The sequence below is a fragment of the Aulonocara sp. 'chitande type north' Nkhata Bay genome, linkage group LG20 (assembly GCF_057382095.1).
Source record: "Aulonocara sp. 'chitande type north' Nkhata Bay isolate Kocher_YH1m ecotype deep benthic linkage group LG20, A_spYH_male_GT1.1, whole genome shotgun sequence".
NCBI classification, from domain to species: Eukaryota; Metazoa; Chordata; class Actinopteri; order Cichliformes; family Cichlidae; genus Aulonocara; species Aulonocara sp. 'chitande type north' Nkhata Bay.
In genome coordinates, this window is record NC_141363.1 from 21,052,683 (window position 1) to 21,077,278 (window position 24,596).

General features: G+C 43.6%; 1 protein-coding gene across 4 annotated transcripts in view; it reads left to right on the forward strand.

The window, feature by feature from the left end:
* Positions 1-488: 488 nt before the first annotated feature.
* sulf2b (sulfatase 2b) overlaps positions 489-24,596 on the forward strand; it is a 90,050-nt gene continuing 65,942 nt past the window's right edge. For all 4 annotated transcript variants that reach the window (XM_086276725.1, XM_086276729.1, XM_086276728.1 and 1 more), the window contains exons 1-2: positions 489-526; positions 18,890-18,947. The gene's annotated coding sequence lies outside the window, so the exon portion shown is untranslated. The remainder of the gene's footprint in view (positions 527-18,889; positions 18,948-24,596) is intronic.

Here is a 24,596-nt window from a genome sequence, read left to right on the forward strand (position 1 = left end):
GAGCCCCTCACCACTAAGGGAACACAATAGTCACATTTCATGGCCATAGGTGAGCCTAGGCTCGTAGCTCAACCAGGAAATGCCTTAACTTATCTTAGTGAATATTATTTCCAGGAACCAAAATCATTGTAATTATGATTTCTGTTTTTAATCAGGCAGCCTTATTGACATCGTTGCATTGTAAAAGACGCGTGGAGCTTCCACCTCTGAGAAGTTAACCCAACGAGTGTGCGCTGTGTCCACTTTTACGCCTCACTTCCAGCTCCATAACAGAACTTCATCAGTGCCTACATCAATAGTTATACTGTCTATGGCTGCAGCCAGTGTTTTCACCACTGTATGTGGTTTAAATGTGGCCGATGAGCTGTGACAGGCTACTGATTTAGCAGTTCATTAAGGTGCCTGCGCCTGTACTCGCCTGACGTCAGTGTAAATGTCAGTCAGAGCTCCTCGTTAACAGCTTCTTCTGTCTCTGTTTGTCTCTGCAGGACTGAACACAGCAGGAAACGCCACACACACCTGACAGGTAAAGCTATTTTTGCTCTTCGCTAATTTGGCCACGCCGTCTGTTTGCTGGTAACGAGGAGCACGGCTGCAGACAGATGCAAACAGCTGCAATGGATCACAATTATCTTGTAGATTTGTGGCACTCATGCTTGCAGAAACAATGATTACACTTATTACTGAAATAAATAAAAACTCTGCTTTTATTCATTTAACTTCCCCCAAACGATTTTCTTGGGACTCGATGGTTCGCGATTTCTTACTGTAACATCTGATCTCAGTCTGTCGTGTCATATGAAATCTCTTTAAAACCACGACGCTGTCATCGTGGGGTAATAACAGATGAATAGCAGCTTCACCAAACTGCTATTTTTAACCCTGTGAAAACAAGATGGGAAGTTGTAATCACAAGGACCAGCCTGTTATCCCAGGATATCAAGATCGCAGAGCTGTTTTACCGAGCTCTCTTAAACCGAAAAATAGAGTGTGAAGGAAACAAAGGTTAGAAAAACTCCACACGGGAATCCAAAAAATGAAACGTAGACTCGCAGTGATGCAGATGAGGAGGTGAGACTGAGCGTTGCAGCCTCGCACTCTCACGTTCCTGATTAATGACGGGGCTGTTCCCAAACAATGACAACTCACGGACACGGTCAGATTGTGTGTACACCTCACACTGGGGGGGGGGGAATTACACACAAGTGCAAAGTAGAAGCAGTAAAGCATGCATGGGTGTGACTCAAAAACACATACTGATCTACACTAGGAAGCTGGTAGTCCAAATCAGGTTAATCAGACCAAGACACAACCTAAAGACCGCCACAGTCACATGTTACAGTCACAGTGCAGGAAACAGCGGTTGAAGACCACAGCACGCCCAAGATGAATGCAACTGACTGCAGTCAACCTTTGATCGTTGTTGTCTTTGGTTGCTTCGAAGTCAGAGATCAGGGCTACGAGCGCTCTCAGCCAGGCACTGGTGAATTTGGTGCATCGACATGGTGATGATCCCTCTGACTTTAAAGATGTGCTGCACAGAAACAGGAGACGCGGCCATTACATCATCATTTCACAAGCTGACAGCGGCGCAGTCACCACATACACAAAAACTCTCTGATGGCCATGTTTCTCCATGAAATGTGTTCTTCTACTGCACCTGCCATGAAAGCGTGGACGTGGATAAGGACATGTGGATCGCTCAGTGCAAAAACAAACAGATGTTCGAGGCTGTAAATAAGACGCCTGCTTAAACAAATGAAGAGAAATGAAATGGCAGTTACATAAACACACCGTTGGAGCTGCATCAAGAACAAATCACGTCTCTCTCGTGGAGCGTGGCTGAACTTTCAACATTTAGTGCAATGAAATTCTGCCAGCTGGCGAACAAGCACGGGCAGAAATATCAGAAATATCAGTGCTGCAGATGTTTTCAAGACCAGCTGCATACGAGAAGTACGATGTTAGAACTCTGACAATAAAATGACTTGAATCGTGCGATTTGGGAGGCAGAGGTAAGTGTTTCATGTTTCTGTTAAATCTGCTGTGTAAAAAGCACAGAGTGGATCATGGAGACGCTGCAGAGTGAAGGAGTTGGTGCTTCAGCGTGAACTCTGCAGCCTCGTTTGTTTCCCTGCAGCTGATTTCTGGTTCAGCTCCAGATGACCTGTACTCCTCCACATTCCTCCCTGTGTGTGTGTGTGTGTCTGTGTGTGTGTGTGTGTGTGTGTGTGTGTGTGTGTGTGTGTGTGTGTGTGTGTGTTTTCACACACTGAGAGGACACAGACAGAGGCAGAGAGAAAACTCGAGAGTTGTCACGTCGACGGATTTTTTCTCTGCATTACAAACAGCAGAATGATTAATTTACTGGTTTATTGATTAAGTGACTGGTTGATTGATTTGTGGGCGGCCTGTAAAGCGTGTCATGTTTTCCTTTCTTTTCTTTTTCTTTTTTAAATAGCAGCAGTGATATCCAAACAATCCATGATCTGATTGATTAACCTCACCCAGCAGCGCCCCCTGGTGTTTGGCATCTGCACTCTGTCTACATGTGAAATAAGCTACACAAAATATTTCCATCTTCCAAAAATTTCTATGCAACGTATACGTTACAAACATGTGACGATTGTCTCTGTCTGAGGTAACGACACTGATTGTGTAAGTGGAACATCATTGGTTCAAAGATCCGTCTGAGGATCTTTGCTGCTCCGCGGTCTCTCCCGTGTCCAGTCAAATGAAGTAATAAAGTAGAAATGCTCTTAAAATAATAAAAGTCTTTGAGTGGAAGCGGGTCAGAGGAACTTCAGGGATCATATCTGTCAGCGTTGTAGCCACTTCATCTATCAAGCATAACTCAGCTGTAGTGTTCACTCCCAGCGGTCACTGCAGTGAGGAGACTCACAGTGTTGTCAGCATGATGCATCACTGCCCTGTGTGTGTGTGTGTGTGTGTGTGTGTGTGTGTGTGTGTGTGTGTGTGTGTGTGTGTGCGCTTGTGTGTGTGTGTGTGTGTGCGCTTGTGTGTGTGGGACTGTTACTGTTCGGATGTGGGACTTATGGATAATCTACGTCTAATTGGCCCGTTCTCACTGCAGCCTTCATCCCTGCACAGTACGGGAGTTACCAAGTGATCGGTGCCTCACGCTGATTGTTTTTCTCTGGAAAGGATACAGAATTAAATTCTCTCTTGTTTTTGATTTATTGAGTCTGTCACTTTTTCGGGCGGCCTACAGCAGAAATAACTTCGGATTGGAGGGAGCGTTGTGAAGCAGCAGCACATCAGAGGAGAAAAAAACTCACTGCGTCTTACAATGCAGATTGCTCATTGGTTTTGATTGATTGATCATACTTTATTCATCCCGAGGGAAATTGGGTTAAGGCTGCCAGCCGTGCCAGCGCCATCTTACCCTTCCGACCATACATACATTACACAAACATCACATGGGGAAGACGGGTCAGAGAGGTATAACAATGGAAAATGCACAACATGAGGAAAGAGGCACTGGTCACAGGTCTCTCAATTCCCGTTGTTCTTCTGCAAGATCTTATCCAGATTGCATTCAGTAAACACAGTCTGAGTACTCACAGCCCTGCCCATCGTCTATCATGTCGAACAGCCTTGTGGGATTTTGAACAGCTGTAGCCGCTTCTTGTTCTTCGATAAGCCGGGTCCGATCAGAACTCTGTTATTGTGGTTCCGAATTGGTAGATGTCGTTCAGTGTCCTCCATCGAGAGTGTCGCCAGACACACGACGCAACGGACCATCAAGTATCCGACAGCAAACATCTCCACAGGACAATCAGGCTCTCCCGAGCCCAGCAGGGGGTCAATTCCATTTGACCAGTTGATTAAATCCATAATTCTTCTTCAGGTTTTTAGAGAACAAGTCTGGGAGACTCTCTTAGGGTTAGAGAATGCGCGAGACTATACAAAGGCCATGAGAAGCCAATCAGGAAAGATAAGGGAGAGGGAGAAAGTGCGACCGCCTCCATCAAGAGCCAAGAGAGAACGGAGAATTTTGATGTTTAATGTTAGTAATTGTCATATTTGTGCCTGTTTACATTTATCTTTTTAAACATTCATTAAATCAGATCAGCAGGCCGTTTGCATGCTGGATCAAGGCGAGACCAAGAAACGGAGTTTTGACTAAAAGAGCTTTAAGAAAGGAGCACGTGGCTGTCTGTGGATATATGAATGTGTTTAAGTGCTGCTGAGGCCTGCTGCTGGCCTCCGGGCCGCAGCTTGAGAACCTCTGTGTGGAACGTAGCTGTAACTTTTTATTGTGATGATGTGATGATGCTGACTTGAATCATCTGGTTATCATGGAGCCACTCACTAACGTAGGCTGCCTGTGCAGGTTTACCAAGTGGTTGTCGTTACCTTTTTCTCTGTGAGATGAATGTTTGTATGACGCTCCTGGGAAAACGTCTCTGTAGCCTTTGCGTTTGTTGAATTTCCATTACTTTGTGTCACCAATAAGCTTTGTAACAAAACACGACACAAATTCAGCTTCAGAGCCTCAGCATTTAAACCTGAGCAGCAGGCTCCCGGCCGGCTGAGACAGTCAAACAGTTTGTGACAGAAACTCATATTAAATGAAATGTAATAATCAGTCTGTAATTGTTTAAATGTCAGGGCAGCCGATTGAGTGTGCGATCTTTGTGTGTTTAACCTTTATTTAACATGTTTATGTGTAAAGCAGCCAGCAGATTGCCTGAATGGTTTCAGAGTAATAAAGAGTCAAATACAGAGAAGAGCAAGATATTGATCTGTGAGAGATTTAGACTGGAACTGTGTCCTCACAAGTATAGGAGTGCAGGCGTGTGTGTGTGTGTGTGTGTGTGTGTGTGTGTGTGTGTGTGTGTGTGTGTGTGTGTGTTACAGAAAATGATAAATGGCTCCTTTTCTTTCTTTCTTTCTTTTTTTTTTTTTTTCAATTTCCATTACGTCAGTCCAATCCTCCGAGGAAATTATTTGCAAAATTCAAATGTTCTCTGCAGCAGTGATCTGGAAGCCGATTGGCTGACAGATCAGCCTCACACCTACAGCTGAGGACTAAAATGACTGTAATGACTGTAACTAGACCTGTTCCTGACTCTAAGCTGTCCTGTCTTCAGCCACATGATGGCCAATCATGGACTGCATTTCAGCTAAGTAGCTAAATCATAGCCAAGTGATGGGAAGAGGAACAAAAAAATCCTTCCATCCTTCCTTCCTTCCTTCCTTCCTTCCTTCCTTCTGGATGAGTTGTCTTGCTCTTTGTGATGCTGTTGCACCGTTCAGTTCACTTTTATTTATATAGCACCAAATCACAACAACAGTTGCCTCAAGGCGCTGAAGTCTCTGCTACACAACTTGCACTTCCCTTCAGAGCAGCTTTCTTCACTTCTCCATTGTCATGCAGATTTCTTCCAACAGTCTTGATCTTATCCTTGTAATGGGGACATGCTGTCCTTCCTCTGCTCAGTGTATGGCATCACGGGTGTTGTGGCCGGTCTCTCAGAGTTGGTGCAGCATTCCTGAGGTGGGAATCATGGTTTCCTTCAGATCACTGATGTTGGCGTCTCCATCGATTGAGTTGATCTTCGGGATCTTTGGTGGAGCTCCATTGTTCTAAAGTGCCTGCTGTGGGCGCTCCATGATTCAGCAGCATACAGAAGGGTTAAGAGTCAGAAAACCACACACCCACACTGACCACGTCTTTGGACTGTGGGAATAAAAGTGGGAATCCTTCACAGGGACAACAGATGCACTCTGTACAGAAAAATCCAGAAACCTGGAAGCTTTTTGCTTTTCTCTGCACCACAGAGCCACCTGTAACTCTTTAAATCTTTATTTAAAATCGTATCCAGAGCCTGCTGCTGTAACTCACCAGGCTGAGTGGGTGAGCTTTATGCTGAAGGCCACTGCAGGGTTCCGGATCACTTCCTGTGTGCCATTCCTCCTCGCTCTCTCCCGGCATTCCGGTTTGCCAAAAAAGCTCAAAATGCCCCAAACAATTCTGAAAACTCGCTAACAGTTACATTTAGTTACATTTTTGTTATTTAACATGAAAACCACACGTTTCTGCTTCATTCATACCCACTAAAAAATCCCTCCACAGCTGAGGTCCACCATCATATCTGCTGCTATGCAGGCCCCCCTGGCTCAATGCAGGCAAACCGAAGGCATGTGTGTTAAATGACTCACTGACGTTCTATAATATACGCTCAGTTAATTAGGCACAAACAAACGCACGCCACTACAACCGCCAGGATGTAAATCCTGCCGTCATCAAGGCTGGAAGCTGCAGTAAACCAGAGGCTGTGAGGAGCACGTAAATATTAAAGGAGTCGAATCCCGTCAGACCTGCTGTCAGCCGTGAATCAGGTGGAAGAAATCTGCAGCAGGGTCTGCAGGAGCATACATTACATGTTTTGTCTTAATATATGTGTGCATACAGTAAAGTGAGTGTGTGCGTCCGGTGGTCATCTCCCAGCAGAGCGCTCCTGCTCTCCATCAGTCTATTTCTGTCTCTGAGTGGGCAGGATGGATGAACCGCCCGAAGGGATGGAGAGGGGGATGAAGAGAAAGTGAGAGAGGTGGAAATAGTAGAGGAAGAGCAGCGTATGTGATGCCGCTGTCCTCTCGTTTTGATCGACCTGTGTCGCTTTGTGCTCAATCTGTTTTTGTTTTTTTCCAGCTCGTAATGAATTAATTAGAGATGACATCACGGAGTGAGAGAGCGGCAGGTGTCGCTGCAATGGAAGACTGTGATAGGCTGTGAATGATGAGGGTGACAGACGAGGGGTGAAGAGGAAAGGACAAGAAGATTAGAGGGTTTAGAGTAAGGACACCTCAGAGGTCTAATTATCGCCCGTCCATTAGTGAAGTCTTTGGACACCACTGGTTGTCACTGGCAGCAGACTTAAAGATCTGCAGACTGAAAGGAAGTTTTGTTTAACCGCTCATTGAAAGCTGAGTAAAAGTGCGTGCACCTGTCCAGGTGTCTTGTTGTACTCGTGTTTCCCTCTAACAGGCTTGAGCATGAACATTTCAGTCAGCGTTTCCTTTTCAGGAACGTCTCAGCAACATGTCTCCTCTCGCCTCTCACTGCTTGCTGTGTGGGAAATTTGATCGCTGTAAGTTTGCCAGAAAATGAAAATGGTGACATGTTGGAAGAAAGACATCAGCAATGATCTTAAAGAAGCAAATGTTGCTGCCCAGCACTCTGGGAAGTGTCATAAGTCCACCCCAAGCAACTTGAAGTCGATCATTCTACAGTGAGAAAGATTATTAATAAGGGAAAAACACTGAAGGCTTCATGGCTCCTGTGGAGGGTTTGCCAGGACAAAAGCCTGAATATGTCAGCACAGCTTGGTTTGCGGAGTTGCATCACATAAACCCAGAGACCTCTGGAACTGCGTCCTTCTAGCAGACAAGACCAAAGTGGAGATGTCCGTCCATGATTCACAGCACCAAGTCTGGAGCACAAACACCTCACACTAACTATCAGCACGGCGTGGATGGGTGACAGTTGGGGCACCTTTCACTTACTGAGTCAAAGTATTCTAGAGTTAAATGTGAGGACATGTGTCCAACATCTAAAGCTTGGGTCATGCAGCAGGACAGTGATCCAAGCTCAGCAGCAAATCCACAGCAGAATGGAGAAAAAGAATCAAAGTGCTGCAGTGGAACAAGTCCAGACCTCAGCTTGGCTGAGATGCTGTTTGGGAACCTTCAGAGAGCTGTGCATGAACAAACGCTCTCAAACCTCAATGAGCCGAAGCGATAAATGTGGCAAAATTCCTCTAGAATGATGTCAAAGACATAAAACCATTACTTCAGGTTATTAGTGCTAAAGGAGGCTCTACAAGCTACTGACTCTGGAGCCAATCCCAGCTGACGCAGGGCTTTTTCACTGTGAGCCAGCAATGCTAACCACAGCGCCACCATGCTGCTCATTTAGCGTTTCTTAAACGAACAGCTGTTCTTCTGAGGATGCATTTGGCAAATTTTTAAGACCTCCTAGAAACTCCTGTTACATCAAACCTCATTTTATTTTTCTCATGATTGTGTCTTACCTGTTTTAAAGATCATTTATGCCTCATGTCGGGTGAGCAGCTGCATGAAAAAGATAAATGTCATGATTAAAGAGCTGCATTAGTTACCTAAAAGTAAAGATAAACTTTTGAGGAGGAAAATGACAACGTAGTGTTAATAATTACTTTTCTCTTGACTCATTTTTAGACCAACACTGATTAGATAAGTGTGCTCTTTGGCTGCTCTGCCTCTAATCCTGCCTCAATGGTAGCCGAGGCATTTATGTGTAATTTAGCAGAAGCATCCATTACACAGAGCAGGATTAGGTTCGGGTTGCTGATGTGACTGAGGTCAGACTGACGAGTCGCTGGCTCCGAGCGAACGTCGAGTCAGTAAATGAATAACAGAGAAAACTCGGTGAATCTGAGAGAGAGCGAGGCAGCAGCTGCTTCTCCTCCTGCTCGCAGGAAAACAGCTGCTTCACTGGTGGAGGATACCGCCTGAGGGACTCGCAGTGACACACACAGATCTCTTGTGTGCTGAGAGGTCAGCAGGCTACCAGGTAAAGGTGGAGGACGGGTGAGAGGAAAGAGAAGGAGCTGAGGGAGGTGAGGAGATTGAGGAGGTAAAGAAGGGGGAAGTGCTGAGTCTAACTGATGACCGCTGCTTGCTACAGCCTTCAGCTATTTGTACGTCGCAGGAAAAAAAGATAAATAAATAAAGAAGACAAATGTCCCCTGCTCTGTGGAGGACAAACTAAATCTTCCCTGCGGCTCTCTTCTGCTACTGTTTCAGAAACTCTAAACCAGAGAGGAGAGCAGCTAAAGAACAACAAATACATCCTGGGAAATGCGGCTCGCCGGCTGCTGCATTCGCCCGGTGTGGGCAGGGATTTGGTGACCTGCATTTCAATCCAGAGTAAAAGGACAGAGAAAGACAGAAGGGAGAGGAGAACGTGGACGTGCTGATGGACGGGTTGTAACAGAGACTCAAAACTCAAAGACTCAGAAAGACTGGAAACTCCTCCCACAGCTTTATTACTCCTCGTGATGAATGTACGGAGAAAATGGGCTAAATGAAAATTACATGCAGAACGAGTGAGTCCTGCAAAGGCCTCAAACTGAAACCTGAACCCTGTGTGACCAGTTCCCCCCTAAAAACATTGAATTTCATGACCTAAACCCCTCCTACACTGGGGATCTCCATCTGGGACATCATATTAGCTCCGTCTTCGTATCAGTTTGTTTACATAAGCTGCGGCTTAATACAGTGAAGGACCATAATGTTGTGAGTCGTTTTACCTTGAATGTTGACTGTGTGTGATAACACACTTTATATTGTAGTGCAGTAGATAAACTTTAGTTAGTTTCTATAAATTGTAGCTTAAACTAAATCAAAGGTAACACAGCTGATGCTGCACACAGTCCTAGAACCTGCTGATAGGATAAACTGCATATAAAAGATGGCCTTCTGCTCTAAAAAGGGCCTAAAACACCAGTTCTTTCCAGTTGCCAGCAGGGGGCATCTCTCAATTAACTAAATGTTTGTTGGAAAACGACCCTTGATCTGTGACATCAGTGAACACTTTCAAATCTTATTTAATACAATGTTCAGTGTATTTTATTTATAAATCACCAAATCACAACATCAGTCACCTCGAGGTACAACCAGGGATCTTCATCAATCACAAGTCATTAGCCAATGAGCTGCGAGCGTCTTATTGGTAAAGTCCGTCCCACTTTTCTGATGTCTGGTTTCAAAAAGCCAAGATGGCCTTGATGTAATTCTGTTCAGCTGCACACATCACAGTTATTCAGGTTAATACTGTAATCGTGGTTGTTTAGCAAGTTAACAAATGTTGCAAATGAATAAAAATGAGGCGAGGGTCACGAGGGACACGGGTTTAACTGGTAGGGGGTGGATCCCGGAATATAAGACCAGTTTCCCAAGGCCAGCCAGCAGTCACTGCAGGACAGACTCCACAGTGGGAGCAAAGAGAGCTCCAGGTCAAAGTGAACTTGCATCAGGTCCCTCAGAAGACCTTGAGCTAGAGAGAATAAACCAACAGCCACGTGCCTCATGCCACTGGCAGCAGAGCAGGAGACAAATCCTGAGACGAGGGCGGCTGCAGATAATCCTGGGACAGGTTCACCTACAGAAACCCTCTGAGTTTTATTTCCTCTGGTGTTGTTGATCAAAGGCTCTCTGTGTGCCAGTTAGCTGATATTAAGGTTTAGCTTAAAGTTAATCACAATAGGTGACATCACAGTGCGCTACAGCCATCTTTTATGTACAGTATGTGGTCAATATGCACATAGGTGAGAAAATCCCAATCGTGAAACTAAAACTAACGAATCCAACTAACGTTTGATGATCTTTATTCTGGAGATTATTTCTTTTAATTGAAAGACAAGATTAAAACAGGCTCCAGCAAACACTGGCCATCCAAAGCTGTTACAACGTCGAAAAAGTAATTTTATCTGCTGATATCATCTGTTTTGACGTCACCATCACCAGCTCAGTAAAAGGAAAGCTGTCTACGGCCTCACAGATGGACGCAAACCTGCAGGTGATGGTGCAGATGGTTGGGTTGTCCATAACGCAGTTAGCAAAATAATTAATTCCAGGTGTTTCTCTCAGCAGACGGAAAACGAAACATTTGAAATGATTCATGTTCACTGCTTTGTTTGACTGTTTCTCCAAATCTCTGTCGCGCCATGCAGATGGAGCTCGCATCGATCTTCACTCCTGAAATGATCAAATGTAGAAAGTTTGATAGAAAATATAAACATTTTTTGCAGTAGTCACACACACACACACACACACACACACACACACACACACACACACACTCTGCACTGATGTGCAGCAGAGAAGACGAGCCACCCGGGGAGAGACTCTCCGTTTCCTGTCAGCCACGCCAACTTCCTGTCACCATGTTGATTTACTGTTCCATTACTCTACCTGTGGAGCTGTGTGTGTGTGTGTGTGTGTGTGTGTGTGTGTGTGTGTGTGTGTGTGTGTGAGTGTGTATAAGATAGTCTTTCAGTGTTTTGTGTGTGTTTCTCCCCAAAGGCAGGCATCACTGGCAGAGTGCCTCACTGGAGTAATTATAACACACACACACACACACACACACACACACACACACACACACACACACACACACACACACACACACACAGCCTCACAAGCAGCAGTAGTTGTTACCATGGTGTCATCCTCTCTCTGACGATTAGCCTTTAGACTTTCTTCTTGTTGTGCTGAATATTTTTGCACTGAAAACATGAGTCTCATTTATAATTGGAAGTAAAAGTTCTTAAATGTCTCGGTGATGCTTTAATCTGGCTTCTTCTTTCTTACCACTTGTACATCAGTGTCATGATGGTGGATCTCTGCCTTGATACCGATACTGTGATCGATAATATCCATATGTATGTAATCGAGTGATGTCTGAAAGAACAGTTGTGCCTCGTGGTGTACCTCAGAGGTCTATTTTGGGTCCACTTCTCTTTTGGCTTCTCCCCATTGGCCATATTTTTAGATGTATTTGTGTTATGTTAGCAATTTCTTATTATCTCTATGCTAATGAGGTTCAGTTACACGGTTGTTTCAGCTTCTGAGTTTTCTAAAATGTTTAGTTTTAGTGATCGAATGACAAAAATCAAGCAATAGTTCACTGACACCTTCCTTTAAATCCTTTAAATATTGATTTAAAACAAACTATGATTATTGTTTCTTCAGAAATTAGGCAGAATATCAGTCTCAGAGATTTGGGTGTCATGTTTCTGGCTTATAAAAGAAGACGTTTTTATACAGTCAAACTTTTAACTAATGTCACGAGTTCGAAAATGTTGAGCAATGAAACAAACCAACAGGGGCCCAGGAGATGCAATCAAACGATGAGTTTATTAAAACACACGCAGGAGTCTGCAGCATCACATCAGCACACGTCTCCTGCTAAGAACACACTTGAAAATGATTTTATAACATCAGGGTTTACGCCCCTTCTTGCGTCGATTACAGATCAAATACATCGATTACAGTAAATTGTACATCCTAAATGGCTAAAAACAGACACAGAAGTTCCTCTTTCTATAACACCTTCCATACATGGCAATAGATTTCAAGCCTAGATGGTCTCTGAGGGCTTGTCCTTTTCTTAACTGGTCTTCTGTCATCTGTTACTAAGCAAACTGAAATGCAGTTAGAAGCTAAATGAATTTCGGGCCTCCTGCCTGGCAGGCTTCTGGATTATATGTGTGTTGTAAGCGTGTATGCTGTTCATCCTTCTGTGCTCCAAGTCACCTACACAATAGATTGTGACGACATAGCGCTTCACAAAGCTTAAAACCTTCTTTAATAGACTGAGCATCAACTCTGAATGAGCACAAACATGCAATGTGTATAAAATAATCATAGCTGCACCTGGAATAAAAAGGTTAACGTGGTGGCTATAGCTTTAATAAACATCTTTAATGCAATATCAAGGCTGTAGGGTATATTATTAATGCAATTAATAGTGCAGGTTATATTGTAGCAGTAAAATAATTTCTGTATCTCCACACTAACTTCATGTTTTATGTTGTATTCTATTGCTTTACATCGCTATAGTATGTTTTATTTCTAACATTTTATTTCGAAGCACTGGGTCATTATCTGTGAATTACAAAAAGAAAAGGAATAAGACTTCTCAGAATGTTAATTTAAAAGCTTTAGAGTAATTTTAATATTTTCCTCATTTCTTTTTCTCCTGATTAATGCACCTTAACAAATGTAAGTAGAGGAATCTTCTATTATATATGTTTTGGACATCGTTGGCTTTAGGTCTGGTAAATAGTGCACATTCATACACTGCTCACATATTTTGTGCTCTAAGAACAAACCAAAACCAGCGAGTGATGTCACAGTGATTGTGTCCATCTTTTATATACAGTCTGTGGATATATCCTGGTTTTAATGCCTCTGACAGCTTGTCATAAAATACAATGTGATTAACGTGGTTTTGTTTTAGAGCAGCGGTCCCCAACCCCCGGGCCTCGGACCGGTCCGTGAGTCGTTTGGTACCGGGCCGCGAGAGTTGAGGCTCAGGTGTGAAATGTATGGTTTTCAGGGTTTTTATCGGTTTTCAGCGTTAACTCTGTTTTCACGTGTTATGGTAAAAGTGGTAAATGGCCTGCATTTGTATAGCGCTTTACACTACATCCAGTCATCCAGCCACTGGTGATGGCAGCTACATTGTAGCCACAGCCGCCCTGGGGCGCACTGACAGAGGCGTCACTGGCGCCACCGGGCCCTCTGACCACCACCAGTAGGCAAACACGGGGTTAGTATCTTGCCCAAGGATATTTGGCATGCAGCCAGGAGGCAGCCTGGGATCGAACCACCGACCTTCTGATTAGTGGCCGACCTGCTCTGCCACCTGAGCTACAGCTACCCCAACGAATAAATTACGAATAAATCTTCTTTTTTCGGTACCGGTACTAGTTTTATTTTGTTGTATTTATCCGCGACACCTTAAAGGCCGGTCCGTGAAAATATTGTCGGGCATAAACCGGTCCGTGGCGCAAAAAAGGTTGGAGACCGCTGTTTTAGAGGACTGAGGGACCTCCAGGGTCAAGAAGGTTGCTTTTTATTTTTGTAAAGAGTCACACGGTGTGCTCGGGTGCTTGAAAATCTTTTCATCTTCACCAAAGCCCTCTGTTGGTTGGAGCTCAGTCTAAATGTGTTTGTGGTTTTCCGTTTGAACCCTGAAAGAAAAATGAAACTTCCACTCGCCGAGCTAATTTGCTTCATAATGACTCTGCCGGGGATGCAGTTTCAACAAAGAAAAGTGGCCTTTCGCAGAAAAACACAAAGCATCTACATGGGGACCGAGCCCCCTCCCGGTGCCCCCCGTTGATCCCAGCCAGGTTGTTTTGCAGCTGAGCTCTAATGAAACTCTGAGTCTATTTTGGTTTGTGCGACATGCAAACATTCGGGTGCCTCGGGCTGCACGCTGATCACAGTTCACAGGTTTTAAACAAGCGAGAACACGAAGACGACAAGTGTTTCCTGTCATCGGAGATTTACGCATCTGAGAGTGGAAACAGGATCAAACAATCAAATGTGTCTGTGCAGACAAACGAGCTGAAAGCACACGAAAGGATCCCAGACCGGCCCCGTCTCTCAAAGTGATCGACACGAAAGCTCGTGAAGTTTCATTTGAGGTCACGCAGGTTACATTTTCTTTGAAACTACTGATTATGTGTCAAATTCAGAACTATTGCTGCAATATGACCCAAATAATACTTTTTATTCTGTATTTAATGAGATTACAGTCGTATCGCTGTGAGATCTGGCTGTTACAATAAGGGAAAAGTTAATGGAGTTATCAGTCATCGCTGTACTTGAAAGGAGAGATGGTGGCCCAGCCAGATTTATTGTAATAAAATGTGTGGACAGCAACATGAGCCCACAGTTTTATGTCTCTATTGTTTTATAGTTTAGAAAATGATTTGCCAAAGATGAGTGCTTCCAGTTTTCTGCAGACTGCACGACCTGACTGTGGAAGTCGGTTTCTGCCACCGAAATATGAAGTCGATAATAGTTTTGTGTTATTTTCTCACAAGCTGGAGTCAATAAGTGGAGATAATAACCTGTTAAGTTTTGAATCATGATGATCTCTGTCAGTGCCTGCACAAAAATCTCAACTGTAGCTCAACACAACACAACCAAGTCCAGCACAATGAAAACACTGACCCCGGGTTTAAAGAGGACCAGAATGATCCAGAACAGAGTCAACGACTAATTAAATCTGACGGGTACTTCAATACAAAAACACACACAGAGTTCATTTTTCATGATCTGCAGCCTCACAAACAGCTGATGTCATGGAGGTATAAAGTCAGAGCAACAACGTTACTCTTACTGCGCATTTTTAATTTCTTTATTACTCCTTTATCATCCAACCAGAGTCAGAGAGGAGTCTACCCCACCCACCACAGGGCAAGAGGCGGGGTACACCCAGGACAGGTCACCACTGAAGTACCATAAAATCAAATCAAATGAAAGCATCCTTACAATAACTCTGCAGTGCTGTTTGAAGTACTTTTACGTTGCGCCATTGCTGCACTTCAAACTTGTCCTCAGAGCAAACATCAAATTCTCTTTCAAACTCTGAGGCTGTGGAAGTCTCCTGCATACTCGTAGAATAAGACACCAACCAGAGTGCTGCTGTGCATGTGGTCAGCACTGACATGGACTTCAGATAGGGTTGCCAACTCCCTGAAAAATAAATAAGGGACACCTCGTGGCCAGGGCCGGGCGACCCAGTTGTCTTCACCCTTCCCAGTGTGGTGAATTTTCTAGCTCTTTTTTTGTGTGTGAAATTATTTTTTTTAACCCTTTGACTTGAATTTGATTTAAGTAGATGCATATTCTATTCTTTGTGATATGAACACATGTGAAACAAATGATCATTTAGCCATTTATTTTTAGCTCAAAATGACAACATTAACACATAAAACAGGTCTCTTTCTTAAACAGAAGCCTGTCATGCTTAACTTTTGAGAATATAAGTAAATCTTTCTTTAAAAGAACTCTGTCCTGCTTAACTTAAAATAATAGAAAACAATAGAAAGAAAAATATTCTTGTAACAGTGCACATTTAGTGCATTTAGTACAATTGGCTTCAGTTGAGGTATTATTTCAGCTTTTCTAATGCTAATCAGCTGCTCCTGTTTGTAAACCCGCTTGTTCCCATGATTACGCATCTTAACTCATCATCATTATTCATCTATGTATTACTTTTATGTATTAGTCATCTATTTGTTGTAATCATCTATCCTTGCAGTTGTTTATTACACAAAATAAATTATATTATCACACTTCTGGCCACATAGCGCTGATATTCACTGCACATGCCCATATTAACGTTTTCCAGCCAGGTGTTTTCCTTTTCCCATTCTTCCCTTTCTCTGAGGGGAACAAACATTGCTGCTCTAACGCTGGGCTTACACTGTGCGGTTTTAGGCCCATTTTGAGCCGATTTTTGAGTGATCGGACCGATTTTGGCCTTCATCGTGCGTCGTGTAGTATACGTGGGGTAACGAGAAGTGATTAACACCTCACGACCAGCTCCCGATCATCAATCGCTCGTGAGCCGCTCACACTGCTCGCGCGCAAACACGTAAGCGCCGTGAAAAAGACGGAGCAGCACGGCTGTGCAGCGTGTGATCTGGACACAAGCGATGGAGGCACAACTTGTAGAACTTTGGAAAGCTCATCCGAGCCTTTTCGATGTGGCCTCACAAAATTATCACGACCACAACAACCATGAAAATAGTTGGATCTACATCGCTGCTCAATCACAGCTGCCTGATCATGTTTTTCATTAGCAATTTAGCAAAGTTGATGGTGGTGGTGTGTCTGTGTGAGTGAAAGACAGAGAGAGAGAGCGACAGATTTTCTGTTATAACCTTCATGTTATGGACGCACAGTGTGAGCACTCAGGTCGCATCAGAGCATCGGGCCGTATAGTGTGAGACCTGCATCGCGACCTACCAACTTCTAACCCCTGCGAGTCAATCGTGCAGTTTGAGCAGGAGCTGAATAACGTGACTGAAAAAATCGCACAGTGTCTGCCCAGCTTTAGGTGTACTGTCGTCCGAGACTTGCACCGCAGTGTCGGCGTTTGTTCCCCTGTTGGCCATGCTTCTTGTTGTGGTCATCTGTTGTCTTCCGGTATTTTCTCCGCAGGCGACCTTTCCTCGACCAATGAGATGAGCGGTAATCTGAATTGTCATACTCGAATTGTCATAAGTGTGCTGTCAGCTCATTGGTCACAAAGCAGGAGAGGGGCTGGGAATTATGTTTTCAAACAAAGCGTTAATTCCATAAACATTTATAGACTACTTTTGATTCTCACTGTATTACGGGACAAAGTGCGTCCCTTATTAGCTCAATACGGGACGTGTACTTTTGTTTCTAAATACGGGACGATTCCGTATTTTAAGGGACGGTTGGCAACCCTAACTTCAGATGTAGAATATTTTCACTCCCTCACCTTCCCCAGACAGTTCTAACGTTACGCTCTTTAAACGCCATCAGACTTTGGCAGGACGGAGTCTGGAGGCTGCCTCATGGAAGAGAGGAGCTCTGCCTGTTTGGCTACATCCACACGTACACGGGTGTTTTTGAAAACACGGAGTTTTTGTTTTTTGTTTTGTTTTTTTAAATCCCGTCCACACGTGCAGTTTTGAAAAATATCTCCGTCCACATGTTAACGCCAAAAACAAAGTCAAACACTGTCGAGAACATGCCAAATCCTAACTGTGTAGAAAGGTTGGCCAATCAGAAGTCTCGAATCCTGGGAGGGAAAGACTAAACAGGGTTTTGTGCCGCTGAAAAGGTTAAATACTAATGAAAAAGTTGTTGTGTTTTTCTGGGATGGCAGCTCATTTTGTGTTACTTTTCCGATGCCTTCATCGTTTCAAATGTTAATAACTAAAAACAGTATTTTGGCTGGTGTAGACTCACAACTTAGGAATCAATAAAACACATATAGCATGCATAAATTTAATTTTCTAAAATTTAATTTATTCAAAACCGACGACGCCGTTGGCAGATAGATTAGCAGCAGCAGTATTTTGTCTCCATTGTAGAAATTCATCTCATGTAACCAACAACGTGGCCCAAAACGTGACATCAGAAAAGGCGTACACCTTTGATGTGGCGTGACTAAATCTCCTTTTTCTTCGTACACACGTAAACGCAAAAAAGACGTTTTCAAAAATCTCAGTTTTCAGTGAAAACGGCGTTTACCTGTGGACGAAAGGCGCAAACGCTCAGAAAAATCTGCGTTTTCAAAAATCCCGGTGTACGTGTGGGCGTGGCCTTACTCAGCTTTGATGCTGCTCATGTGTTCACTGAATAAAATTAAGTAACCGATCAAGGCAGCAGTGGAAGAGCAACCCTTACATTCGGTTTCTTGTATTTAAAAAATGCTCAGTTATAGCGAACGTTTAAACAGATGATCTTTGTAGGTGGGATAAACCTGTCTCCTCCCAGCAAGAAGGTCCTGGGTTTGAATCCATGTCTGCATAGATTCTCTCCTGGTGGCCTGACATCCTCCCACAGTTTAACTGCTTCTTGCCTAATAACACACACACACAGTCCTGTTTTTATATCTCCGTGGGGACATCTAATTGATGTAATGCTTTACCTAACACCTAACCCTAAAAACTGACTGCCTGACCCTAACCCTCAGCCCTAAACCCAACCATAACCTAATTGTACCCCTGACACTAAAACACCATGTTGTCTCAAAAACGCCTTCACACTCTTGGGGACGCTCGTTTTGTCCACACGAGTAGAGTCACATTCCAATTTCTGTAAACATGCTGCAAACACGACCCTGAACTGAAAAGATGGATGCATGTGTAAAATCCACATTGCTGCTGACTTGTTCACAGCAGGACTTTGTTTAGCTTCTGTACCAGTATTCCTGAATTGGCTTCTCCAAACCGGCAGCCTGCTGTTACCATCAGCTGTGGGAAATCTACAAACTCATTACAAAATATCCAAACTAAGACTTGTTTATCTGTTTAATCTTCACGATTTCTTCATCTTTTATTCGTAATCTGTTTTTCCCTTGCTTGTAAAAATCAAGCCTGTGCACACTTACGGTTCATTTTTGACGTTACGTACAATCAGCATGCACAAGATGTCTCGCAGGCATTTAGAAAATGTCCTCTGCTGGAATGAGCACCGGCGCCTCTGGGGACCGCTGGCAGGACTTTCAAACACATCAGTGATGTTTCCCGTGATGGCGTCACGTCGTTTGTTTGCGTGTGTTTAATCTAATGTGTGTGTCTGTTTGTTTCAGGTCCCTGCTGAGCCCAGCGCTGTCAAACACTTGCCACACTCTACAGCATCAGAACAAGGTAACACGCGCACATACACATACACATTGTGCGCCTTCACCAGCCTTTCACACGGGCCAAACTAAATGAGTAACTGTAACCAGAACCCTCAAACGGTCCTTTGAAGCTCCGCCCCAAAGTGAGTGAGGACCGAAAACGTCCTCACGTCCAAGGTTGGTCCTCACAAAGACATATGTGCCACTGTGCAGTCAGACGCACTCAGGACCAATTAGTTCTTGGTGTGTGATGAATTCGTCACCGTGTGCCTCCTGCGGCCAGGCTGCTACAGCTGGTCAGACGCAGCATCCATCACGAGAACCAACAAATAACTGAGCCGTGCGTGTTTCTCATCTGTAACCATGGTTACATTTGGGTGCATTTTATTTGAAAAAGCTTTTACGTGGCCGGCGGCGTTGTGATGCGCTGTTGTGTGCCGGCGACGTGCGAGTCTCTGGATATTTCAGTGCTCTGCTGGTTTTCATGTTTTAATACGTCTGTCAGAGCAGCCAGAGGTCAAAAGGTCAAGCCGCGCTGCAGCTAACCCGCTAACTGATTAGTTCAGCCCGCTGCTGGCAACAAGGCTGACTGCGGGAGACACACACACACACACACACACACACACACACGCTCTGCCAAATGATGCCAGAGGCCCAGTAGGCTGCAGCATGCCATTACTCTCTCTCGGTGGATCTTGTTTCTGAGGCGCCTCAGTGGCTCCGTCCCTGCAAAGCTGGAAACACTCCCATTCTTCTTCTTTACCTTCCTCTGCTCCCAAAGTTGTTTTTTTTAATGTTTCTGCTGTTTTATCAAAGCTATATTATCCATCTTTAGTGCAAAACTCAAATCTTTATTAGCATGTATAGAGATGCCCTGAAGCCGGCACTCTCTGTTTTCATACGAGCGTCTTAAAACGTTGGAAGAAGCAGGTCTGGGCATTTGCCAGAGTTTTTCTTGCTGGCAGGAAGCTCACAGCAGGAGACGGTCTGCGACAAACGTGGTCTCACTACTGGAAGTACTCCATCTGGTTTGGGCAAGAGAGCCTCGCTGCCTAAGATGTCATGATTAGCTGGAGAGAGGAATCAAGTGAAGGCGTAAAGCAGGTTAAACAGCAGAAAGCAAACCTGTTGTTGGAAGATTTAAAAAAAAATCTCAAAATTAAAGCAAAACTGAAATTTAAAAAAAGGTTCACAACATGAAAAACAAGTGAATTATTCAAAAAGTTTGCAGAGTTAGACGTTAAAGACGTCAGCCCGATGTTTGGATCACATATCAGTCCACCGAAGCTGGACCGGATAGTTGACGTAGCGGCAACGTAACGTGCTGCTGACACGGCAAGTGAAGTTTATGCAGATAGCAAATAGCCCCCCCCCCCGAAAAGTAGGAAAAAGGACAGATAAGATAACTTTATTGTCATTGCACAGTCATACATAGCACAACAGTACAATGAAACTGGAAAACTGTCCCACATCGGCACTACCTGCAACACAACACAGTAACTTAACTTAAGTAAAGAAGAATAAGTATGTTTATTGCAGCTTGTTATAAATGTAAATATTAATATTGTTCTTGTTGTTACACCCCAAACAAGTCCAGGGAGGCCAATCAGGTCAGCTGTTAGCACTGATTAGGGCTGACAGAAATAATAGGAAAAATAATAAATAATTAGTTACAACAAAAGTAACGACAGTTACAATGATAATGATGGTGAACCCATCGGACCTAAGGATGGGTATCGTCACTGATTTCTAGAATCGTTTCGATTCGATTTGAATCGGGGAAATTTTTGCCTCAGACAGTCAGAAATATTATAATTCTGATCATGCATCAGCACATTTCCATATTTTTATATTTATAAAAAGAAAGCTGACACTTGTGAGACTTTATCAACGGTGTAAACATCACAGCAGAGGCCTTTGTGTCAAAGTAGCTGAGGATGAAACAGAAAAACATGAAGGAGATTTTCCTGGCCTGAGATTTTATACAAATATTCTGCAGTCGATCAAAAACGGAGCAAAACCATTAATCAACACATGAACATTATCTGATGCTGCTGAGGTGAAGCAGAGCAAAGTTACAGAGGTTTGATTACAGACACAGCTGAGAGTTTTGCAATTTTGCACAACTGTAAAAATTTTAATTTTGTTCAGTATTGAACGGCAGAAATTAGGTTTTCTTTTTGGAAGTAAGTAAAAGGAAAAAAACAGCGGCCGACAGGCTGTAAACAGCAGTAGACTTGTGCACAACAAACAAACGAATAATGAAGAAAACAGACTTTTAGACGGGAAACTGTCCTTGAAGTACAGAGAGAGAGAGAGAGCTGTGCATGAAGTGTGATTTTATCCTGGTGGAAGCAAAACAGCAAAAGTCAGAGTGAATTCATGACGATGTTTATGTGAAGTGCAGTTTGGATCTTCTTTTGCTGCCGGTTCAGTCAATATTGTTTGGAGAGAGATAAAACCTGCAGCTTTTGAATCTAGAGCAAAAAGGGCGTGAACACAAAGTAGTGATGTGCGATACCACTGATTTCCTTTCCGATCCAATACCAAGTAAAATTCAGGGTGGTATATCGACGATACTGATCCAATACCGATACTTTGTACAAAATCTTTAATCTTTTATTGTATCTCAAATTATAGCATCATAATGATTACAGGACATCAGGTTACTTGTTCTTATCACTTAATAATGCAGAGTTCATCATATAGAAATTTAAAAAAAAAATGAAGTTGTGCACTATTTGAGCATGTTGCCTGCCTGCAGCACTAAAGGACTCCGTGGAAGACGTCTGTCTCGCCCTAGCAGCACCTGTCCCTGTCCACTACTCCTCTTCAGTTCGCCTCAACATACGCTCGTTATATTCTGTGATATGATTTACTCTGAGGTGTTTGACAAGGTCAGTGGTGTTGCCACAACACCTCACTGTCTTACCACATGTATCGCAAACCATGTCTTGGCTGTTTGTAGATGCAAAATACGTGAGCACATGACTCCAATTACACTCAGCTATTGTTGTGAGTGCGCACGCAAAGGGGCTGCGACACAGTTATACAGCTGTATTTCACACATGACTATGGAAGGCGGAAGAGGAAGTAGTTCCTTCCAATGTAGACAATCCGAATGTTATAGTTTCTTTCCACTGTGTTAATGATAAACTACAATTTAACCCAAAATTATTAAAATATCGATATTTTAATGTGAGAGTCGATTCTAGAACATAAATGACTGGTATCGGAAGAATCGATATTTCAGGATCGATCCGCACATCACTGACACAAAGCTCGACTCGCCGAAACATCAGAATCAGCGAGCTGTCGGCTTTCAGCCCCGACCGCGTCCGTGCCGTCGGTGAGAAAGGCGACATTTCATTGATCCTGATGCGTCGGCGGGTCGAGCTTTGTGTTTACGTCTTTGTGCAGAATCCGTGTTCCTGCTCTCAGTTACTGCTTTAGCTGTTTGATGGTTGTTGAAATTTTGTGAGCTTTAACCTGAGATGAATGAGGAACATTTTAACTTTTGCAGTGTCACCGTGGGCTTCAAACTGGAGGAGAAGGTAAACATCAGAGAGCCTGGAGCAGAATAAAAATGGCAGAACATCACTGGAGGTCGACGCGTGGTCAGGGCGACCCTCCAGAGGCATTTACAGCTCCTTTAAAACAGTTTGGGCGATCCTCGTGTCAACTATAAATACTGTGTCACTGTACCCAGGCTCCTGACTCTCCAGACGAAGCTGAACTTTTTCACATTAAAACACGTTTCTAATTAAAAGCCATGCAGATGTCAGCAGTTAATGAATCTCTGCACTGTCTGAGCCTTTCAGCTTCACTCTAAATCATCCATTTCTCATTACTTCAGTTCATCTTTAGTTGTTGTAACTCATCATAATTAGGACTTGATCAAAGAAAGCACTGATTGACTGTCACTGGTCCAAAATACAAGTTCAGATCTTTAAGTTGAACAAATTCTCGTATCTCTCCATTGATTTGTACTCGTTTCAACAATTAAAAATCCTTTTATCTGAACCTGGATGAATGTAAATTATATTTCTGACATACTAAAATATACAGGAGATGACTCAGCGTCATGCCCTTTGCTGTCATGTGCCTGAACTGTGATTAACAACCCTGCAACAAGGTTTGAAATTTTTTTCGTTGTTTGTTTATTCTTTCCTCCATTAGTCTGTTGTCCTGACGTGATCGTGAGAAAACCAAATATTGTGCTGATTGCTGAACTCTGCTCACCGTGAGCTGCACAACAGAAGAGCAAACACGACTATCATTTACTGGGATCCGTTTGCAATTTGTATTTCTGTGTTGAGTTCAGTTTCCTCGTCCCCTGAAAGCAGACTCGCCATCTGCCTCAATCGGATGTGATGAGCTCAGTGTGCTTTCCAACTGCGGAGGGTGGGGGGAGCTTTCAGACCAATCATCATCTCCTGTTTGTCAAAAACACAGAGCACTTCTGAAGCTTTCATTTCTGATGATATGCCTCTTTGTGACGTGAAAGGGGGGAAAGGGGACCTGGTAGTAATAGGATGGATTTGTAGGACGTCTGTTTGGACAGGTTTCATCTGAGGCAACAATAATCAGAACAAATGACATATTTGAGTCCATTTCGTGACATTATCACTTCAGTTTTTGGTTTTGTTTGTTTGTTTGAAGTCTGTATCGAAGGATCCATCACATCCCTGCAGCATGCAGATCATTAGCGCCTCAACATTCAGTCGCCTTTGTTGAGAAGATTGTAAATCTTGCTAACAAAGACTTTAATAGGTCTCAACAAACACTGTTTGGATCATTTTGGAGGACAAATCGTGCGTTGAGGTTCCTCTATGTTAGCAAGTTTGGACTTTCAGGGACGGCTGATTGACATCGCTGTGAAGTAAAGGAGTCCACTGGATGCAAAAGTCAAGACTGAAGAAGAACATGTTGAAAAAGTCAACACAGTAATAGTTTTATTTCATTTATATAATTATTGTGTGCTAAAGTTTGTATTGGAACTGGAGGAGTAGGAGGAACGATGGGGTAGAAGGGGAGTTGTGTGGAGCAGCGGCTGTCCAGAGCTGCACGAGGACACCACCCTGAAGGGGGGATCTGCCAGAAATTGCAAAAACCAAAACAAAGCATATTTTGATTTTTGTGGCACGTCGACTGCTCTCTTATTTCTGCGGTGTAGTAATTCACATTTGTACAGCAGTGTGACCGAATGATGCATTTCGAAGAGTTTTCGGGAAACGATCGAGCCCTGCGGCGGGGCGAATGAAAGCCTTGTGGTTCTAATTCGGATGTATTTTTCCAACACTCCTCATATTGTGAGGATATAATAAACACGTGTGCCTCGTAGGAACACTGGTGTGGCTCTAGATGTATTTCTCACTGACTGCTTGGCTGTATGGCCCCCTCACTGTGGTGTTACAGCAGGGATTTATAACGTTATTTTCTCACATGCCGGCGGGGATCAGCTTCTGTAAGCAGGCAGAATCCGATGGAGGGACCTGGTACTGGCCTGTCATGCTTTTCTATTTGCTTTAATGAGCTCACAAAGGATGGATGGATAGATAGATCGTGTCTGCAGCTGCTCTTTAAGTCTACATCTCAGTGTAGCCCATAATAATCAGCATCAGCCTGGTTACCATGACAACAGCAATCAAATTGTGGAGTGAGAGATTTTTTC